Below are 8,329 nucleotides of genomic sequence, written 5' to 3'. Positions count from 1 at the left end.
GTGTATATTTCACGTCTTCCAAATTTATGTAAAGTTTTCATGTTTCATGACTGTGTTTACATAGGAATACATCTTTACATTTTTGTCAGTTGAATGGAATGTGTAAAACCAGCCAACAACAGGTCATCCAACTCCCTGTTCTGGTTCTGGGTTAGTTGTATAGGATGAAGGGCTGGGACATGGTGAGTTTGGATGTGTCTTTTATTTTCAGGATAACCTGCTGCATTGCCATCGAGGGATGGAATTGTGATGTCATTTGATCTGTTCCAGGTGAGTGGAGGCCAAAGGACTATTCTTTGTTTCCCCGTGGATGGAAAAATAGAGAAATTAAAAGTTGACTTTCTGAGGAAACAAAAGTTATTTTTTCAAAGATAAATGCCCAAAGACACCCTCTCCAAAAATTAAAAAAAAAAGTTGAAGAGGAGTGCAGTTTCAAGCACTGACTCCTGTTGTCCCCGTGCCAGCGGTTTCTCACTGACCATAATTTTAGCAGGAATTTAAACAAAAGAAAGCCCCTTTTACACATCATCGGGACAGGTAGTTTGACGTTTAATTAAAAAGTCAGTTGAGTATGAAAGAGTTGTACATTTAAGTTAGCCTGTCATGTATGCTCAGTTAATAAACTCTAAAATTGAGGAAAATTACAGTTAGAAGGCAAGGACCTTCATTCACAATAATCCAATGTATGATCTATGATTTTCAGCTTGGCCTTTTTTTAAATTTTTTTTTTCTTTTTAAAGATTTTATTTATTTATTTGACAGAGACACAGCGAGAGAGGGAACACAAGCAGGGGGAGTGGGAGAGGGAGAAGCAGTCTTCCCGCCGAGCAGGGAGCCCGATGCGGGGCTCGATCCCAGGACCCTGGGATCGTGACCTGAGCCGAAGGCAGACGCTTAACGACTGAGCCACCCAGGCGCCCTTGGTCTTTTTTTTTTTTAAAGTAAACTCTACCCGCAACATGGGGCTTGAACTCCATACCCCAAGATCAAGAGTCGTATGCTCTACTGAGTGAGCCAGCCAGGCACACTAGCTTGGAATTATTTTAAAATGGATAAAGAATTTAGACATTGTGAAGGAATTGGACTTCAGAATTCTAGATTATTTACTCTTTTTTTTTTTTTTTTTGATTATTTACTCATTTTCTCCAGTCTATAGTTTCACCTATATCTAATTTAATAGCAAGTTTTATAAGCAACTCAGTCTAGGGTTGTTTTTTTTTTTTTTTTAAGTCACTTCTATACCCAACATCAGACTCAAACTCACAACCCTGAGATCAAGAGTCACATGCGGTACTGACTGAGCCAGCCAGGTGCCCCCTTGCAAGACTTTCTAAGCTGTTGGGAGAAGGCTGCTATTAAAGATGAGCTGTAGCCTCAGGAGCTGTCCCTATCCTCTGACCAGTTACGGCACACTGAGAATTTTGTTCCTTTAATGCTAAGGGATTATCTGTCATGGTCACTGTTCCTCAGGGTGACGTTTCAAGGTGTAGGTAGCAAATATCCCTAATTTCATAGGTGTGAAAACTAAAGAGAGAGCCAGTCCTAGGACAGGTGGACTTTGGAATGTGAGGAGACTGATCTGGGAAGAACCAATCCCTCAGTGTGGTTTGTTGGTTCCTAGTCCAGGGCTCTTTGAGTCTCAAAGGATTCAGCATATTGGCTCCTGGCATTGGTGACCCTGTTTCACCCTCTGCCCCAGCCCCCACCTTCCTCTTGTCTCCAAACAGTAAGGCAGGAGTGTGCAAATATGACCTAGGGGCGTAGTCACCAGTGGGCCGTTTGTTTTATTGTGGCTCTGATTGTGTGGGGCTTTTATTTTCTAGAGATGACATGAAATCCAGCAGCCATCACTAGCGTTGAAGTGGCCATCCCCAAATGGGCAAAATGCCCTCAACAAGTTTCCTTTTCCCGACAGACTGTGAGTGAGAACACATGGTCCATAACGTGTGTTCCATAAAAGTGCTGGCCCTACCAGATACCTCTGTATGTCCTCAGGCAGTTTGATGAGAGGAGGCAGATCGTGGGCACAGGCCTCTCAACCTTGTCCTGTATGCCTTGGAAGATGATCGAGCAGGGGTCATGGTGGATGTGAGTGTCCAGCCTGTTTTCATGCTCTCTTCATCGCTGTCCCAGTCCCGTCACCCCACCCGAAGAAATTCTTTGAGGGAATGAACAGCTTAGAGTGGGGCTTCGGGGAAGTGGTGTCCAGAAAGCAAAGCAGAGGAGAGTCTGAAGAAGGAGTAAGCATGGCTGGATATGGAAGCTGTCAGGCGTCCCCTTCTTTGCACGGGTACATGTCCCTGGAGCCACTACTAGAGGCAACTCTGGCTGTCACTCCAGGCTTGGCCACCAGAGGGCACTACTCGGTTTCCATAAATGCCACGGATCTTCCTGCCAATGTTGATGTAGGTTTGTCCTGTTTAGATTGACCAGGAGGGAAACAAATTAGGCTATCTTTAATATTGTTAGGAGTTAATAAGACTCCAGTCCTTTATTGCACACTACCTTCCCTGACTTTGGTTTTTGAATAGGTTTGTAAGTCCAAGAGAAAATGGGAGAGGTAGAGATTAGAACAAAGGCTCTCGGTGCAGGGATTACGATATAAGGGACAACCCCAGAGAAAGGCTGGCCCTGATCAGAGGGCTAAGGTGAGCTGACTGGAAACCTGTTAGTTTCTTCCCTCAGGGCCACCCTCGTTGGGAGAGGGGACCATAGCAAAACCGACATGTATACTGGAGGGCTTTCTATGAATCCATAGTGTCTGGGTCCTCAGGGAAGCAGATGTAGGAGCTGATCATTATCTTTGCTGGATGGTGATAGATCGAGTACTGAGGAAGTTGGTGTTCCGGGGTATAGGACTTGAACTGAGCTAGAATACGGATAGAATTTTTTTTTAAAGATTTTATTTGACAGAGCACAAGTAGGTAGAGCGGCAGGGAGAGGGAGAAGCAGGCTCCCCACTGAGCAAGGAGCCCAATGTGGAGCTCAATCCTAGGACCCTGGGATCATGACTGGAGCTGAGGCAGCCGCTTAACCAACAGCCATCCAGGCGCCCCACGGATAGAATTTGTATGAGGCTTGAAGCCAGTTGCTGAGCCAGACCTCAAACCCATATCCTGTTAATACATGGCTTTTTGCACTGTGCTGTGACCTCTACCACATTCCTAAGTTCTTTTTAAAATGCTTATATACCACGAACTGCCAGATAGTATTCTTAGGGGCTTTGCATCTATTGTTTAAACCTGCTAACATACGAAGTAATATTTACCTCTGGGTATGGGTGGGTGACTGGATTTTGATGCAAAATTGTGCCCTTAAATTGTTAGCTTTAGAATTTGAAATAGGGAGCGCATCAGTGTTTCTCTTGCTCCACAGCTGCCATATCCTTTGAAGGAGGGATATTCCGGGTTCCTAAAGGGTAAGGCTACGGCCTTTTTGCCCAGGAAGATAGTGGTCTATTTCCTAGTCTGAACTAATGACAGTTGCAGTTCTCTTGCTTCTAGTATTAATCTTCTAATACGCTGCAGCCATGGGGTGGGGCAGCATGAGAAACTGGAGAGGAAAGGGGGTGTTAGCCAGGATCTTCAGGACAAGCCTGCAAGAACATCCCTTACTTAGTAAGCAACACAAGAGGGCAGCAGAGGACCAAGATTGCGCTGCTTTCCTCCCTGATTCCCAGCGCTGGTATGGAGCCCACTGGGAGGGGAGGCGGTGGTAGGCTTAGACACCCAAGATCATTCTCCATGTCTTTGCTTCTCTGTAACCTGCCTTCAGACGCAGACTAATGCAGTGCTAACCCCTTTACAAAGTTCAGTTCTTTGTCTAACTCGCTGTTTAGGAAGAGATCGAGTTGTAAACTTAAGATCGAAGCCCAGGCTTTGAGTCCTCGTTCCACCTAAGGCAGAGCAAATTCCTAAGCTGCTGGCTATTGAGTGCCTCCTATATTCTTAGCCCTGCACTAAGTTTATAGACTTGGGATGGATAGAACATGATCACTGCACCCAAGGAGCTCCAAGTTTAGCGTACAAGGGATCTATGTGAACAAAGTTTCTTCTCTAGTGGGCATGCACAGTTGTGATGGAAACCGAGGAGAGCAAGGCTTCAGAAAAGTGAAAATTTGACACTTGAACTATGTCCCTACCAAACTGGCCATGTGGCCTTGCTGAGGATGAGGGCTTAGCACATTTAAAATTAAGACTGGTTGGGACGCCTGGGTGGCTCAGTCGGTTAAGCATCTGCCTTCGACTCAGGTCATGATCCTGGGGTCCTGGGATCAAGTCCCACATCCAGCTTCTTGCTCAGTGGGGAATCTGCTTCTCCCTCTGCCTGTCGCCCCCCTCCCCCGCTTGTGCTCTCTCTTTCTCTCTCTGACAAATAAACTCTTTAAAAAATAAAAAAATTAAGACTGGTTTACAAGATCCCCAGGGACATCAATCCTCCCTCCCCCACCCCCTAAGTTTGGTTTGACAGCAGCTACCTAAAGCACCACCGAAGGTGAGTCAGACAGGGATAGCAAATTGTTCAGCGTCTGAGTAGGAACAGGTCTTGCCTCAGAGTGGGACGCTTGGATACAAACTCTCTGCTTGTGTGAGTGGAGAAGAAGGGAAATGGTCCCATGAGTTTGCTTAGCACCTGCAAGGATTCACAGTGTGACCAGAACAAGATGTATGTCTAGGGCAACCTGAGGAAGAAGGCATTTTGGGCAAAGAAATGCCATGTACAATGATGAGAAATAATAAAAGCCAACAGGGGTGCCTGGGTGGCTCAGTCATTAAGCGTCTCCCTTCGGCTCAGGTCAGGATCCCAGGGTCTTGGGATCGAGCCCCGCATCGGGCTCCCTGCTCAACGGGAGGCCTGCTTCTCCCTCTCCCACTCCCCCCTACTGTGTTCCCTCTCTCGTTTGTGCCTCTCTCTCTCTGTCAAATAAATAATAATAATAAAAGCCAACACAAGCCTTCGTATGTGCCAGGCACCCTTCTGAGTGCTTTGCATATATGAACTCATTTAGTCTTTACAACATCCCAGTGAGTTTGGTATTATCATACCCATTTTACAGATGAGAAACTGGAACTTAGGTTAAGACTGAAGGCCATCTAGCTGGTATATAGAGGAGCCAGGATTCATACCCAGACAATCTGCTTCTAGGGTCTGGACCCATAAAAACAAGATGGAAGGCCTCTGAGTACCCTTGAGTCTAGCCTTTGGCTCTCCAAAGCAATCAGCCATTCCTAAAAATTCCCCAGCAAACCTTCTGCTGCCCTTAAATGCTGTAGGTTTTCTTCCCACCACCAGTAGGCTGAGGCTTATAGAAGCCTTATTTTTAGAGAAGTGAGTGAATATTCTTCTCTTTCCTAAACTGGTTTGGGTGTTCAGCTGCCTCATTAATATCCCAGTATCTGCTGCCTCAGGGTGCGGGCATACAGGCCTATGTGCAGGGACCCTGCCCTCAGGAGCTTCCTGGGGCTGGGTAGTGGCTCTCCTCAGCTCTTCCCCAGCACCTCCGCCTACCATTAGCCAAGTCCCCTCAGTTGCGACTGAGGCCAGGCAGATCATTGTGTTCCTGGCAACAAGATCAAGTCAGTACAAGAAAACCAAGACCTTTAGTGATGAAAATTGCATAAGCACAAGTATGGAAAGTCTCCAGGTGACTGGCCTGACCGGGAAGAGGACCGGGCCCGAGGTCAGCCGCCCTTGTGGGACCGGAAGCTGTGGTCAGTGGCTCCTGGCCCACATAAAAGACCCAGCAGGCCTATGTTGCTTGTGGGGCTTAGCTGCATGCACCCAGAGCCCTCTTCAGTCCCGACAGGAGCTGGTACGTAATACGGTGCCCTAGGGAGCCAGAGTCTGGCTCAGGGTGCTCAGTCCTTTTTGAACCTTCCCCTAGCCATGCCGTAGGTTGAGCCTGAGCTGGCTGGCAGGTAGCCCATGGCTTCTAGACTTACTGAATTTCCCTGGGAGTTACTTAAGTGCTCTGGGGCAAACAAGGAGACTCCTCTTGTTGCCTCCTATCGCCAGAACCCATAATTACTACTGAGTACTTTCTAGGGTGTCTGGCGCCGTACCAGGAACTGGATCACCTCAGTTAATCCTAAGGGCATGTGAGAGGTGAGTTGAGATTTGAATCCCGGCAACTGGGCTCCCAAAGCCAAACTTGTAAGCAGGACACATACAGCCTCTTTTGAGAAGCCAGCAGGGGAAGGGACCTTACAGGACCTCTAAACCAACTCCCTGTGTGAGTGGTTTTTCCAAAACATAAAACTGATCCAGCTCTTCTTGTGTTCCTTCATGGTTTCTGTTGCCTTCTGAAGAAAATCCAAATAGCCTGATCTGCCAGACCCATGATGATGTTACTTTTGCCCCTCTGATCTTTCATGAATCCCCAAAGGCACCCTCACTCTGTAGCCCCCATGGAGCGACTTCCATTTCCCTAAGCAGAATAATAGTCGCTACCTTTCATTAAGGCCCTGCCCAGTGCTTATAAACATTACCTTATTTAATCTTCACAACAAGGCCTTAAGGTAGGCGGTAAAGTCTCTAACAGAGAAAGAAATTGAGGCTTTAGAGAGAGGTTAAGAAATGTGCCCAAGGTCACGGCTTTCTGACTCGGACTTTGAAGATCTTCACTGAGTGCAGTATCTTTAACCTACTACTGTTGTCTCTGCCTGGAGTGCCTTTCCTTTCATCGCCCACCTGGACAACCAGCCCTTCCTCTGAAGGCAGCTGAAGGGTCTCGCATCAGGGAAGCCTGCCGTTATTTCTTGCCCTCCTACCCTGTTGAGTCGGTGGCTCTTTCCGGCCCCCATGCACCATACACTCTTCTGTGGGTGCGCATGTCTTACTCCCTGCATTGTGGCTGCTTATTTCCCCCCACCCCGTCTTCCCTAACTAGGCTCTGAACTCCTTTGATACTCACTTCCACATTGCCAAGCCCTACCAGGGGGCCTGGCAGACAATATCCTTAGTGGTGGTAAAATTTTGTCGACTGGATTGATGAGTACATGAATGAGTCAATGAGCCTGCAGTTTATAAGATTTTGCTCCAGGTTTGCACCGAAGACTGGTGAAAGGAAGGTGGCAGATGGCCCTGGGACACCCAAGCAAAGAGTATATCAATCCTAGAGCTTCTTCCCCAGATGTCCTCTGCTCTGGCTTCTGGTGCTTTCCTCCCATAGCTAGGGCACATCCCAAGGGCAGATCTGTGATACAGCCTTAATTTATGGAGGGTTTTAATGGACACAGGAATATTAAAGGGCCAGGGTTAATTATTTAGAAAGTGTTTCAACTGACTTGTTTTCCATCCCCTCGATGATGGGTAGCTTTATTTTTGGTTTAAGTTTTTTTTTTCTTCTTCGAAGTAAACTCTATCCTCAACTGGGGGCTCCAACTCCTGTCCCCAAGATTGAAAGTCACATGCTTTGCCGGCTGAACCAGCAAAGTGCTCCAGTGATGGGTAGCTTTTTTTTTTATATAAAGATTTTATTTATTTATTCATGAGAGACAGAGGCAGAGGGAGAAGCAGGCTCCCCGCGGAGCAGAGAGCCCGATGCGGGACTCGATCCCAGGACCCTGGGATCATGACCTGAGCCGAAGGCAGACGCTTAACCGACTGAGCCACCCAGGTGTCCCCAGTGATGGGTAGCTTTAAAGCCCATGTTCACTCCCTGGGAAGAAAAGACATCCTACCCTTGTATGATTTCTAGTTCTGAGCCACTCATGCTTCACATTCCAGAAAGCAAGCACATCTCTGCGTATACCATCTCCTGCTTCTTTTTGGATTCACTAAAAGTGTAAGGGGAAGTGGCTGGAGAAGGAGGCAGTTTGGACATTGGGCAGACTAATCAGAAGAACCATCTCCTCTATTAGAGGAATGAAAAAAACGCTCAGACTAACTTACCTGGGACGTGAAGTTGTGTGACAGGTCCTTCACTGAGAAAGGAGGGCTAGTCGCTTCTGGTGGCTAAAATAATTACTTCTTCTGTTTTTTGTTTTTTTAAAGTCTTTTTTTTTTCTTTTTTTAAAGATTTTATTTACTTGACGAAGAGAGAGACAGAGAGAACAGGAACACAAGCAGGGGGAGTGGGAGAGGGAGAAGCAGACTTCTCACAGAGCAGGGAGCCCAATGCAGGGCTCAATCCCAGGACCCTTCTTTCTCTGTTAGAGACTTTACCGCCTACCTTAAGGCCTTGTTGTGAAGATTAAATAAGGTAATGTTTATAAGCACTGGGCAGGGCCTTAATGAAAGGTAGCGACTATTATTCTGCTTAGGGAAATGGAAGTCGCTCCATGGGGGCTACAGAGTGAGGGTGCCTTTGGGGATTCATGAAAGATCA

Source organism: Leptonychotes weddellii, chromosome 6 (genome assembly GCF_054177405.1).
Source record: "Leptonychotes weddellii isolate Sample4059 chromosome 6, ASM5417740v2, whole genome shotgun sequence".
NCBI classification, from domain to species: Eukaryota; Metazoa; Chordata; class Mammalia; order Carnivora; family Phocidae; genus Leptonychotes; species Leptonychotes weddellii.
Note: the sequence above shows the minus strand (reverse complement) of the source record.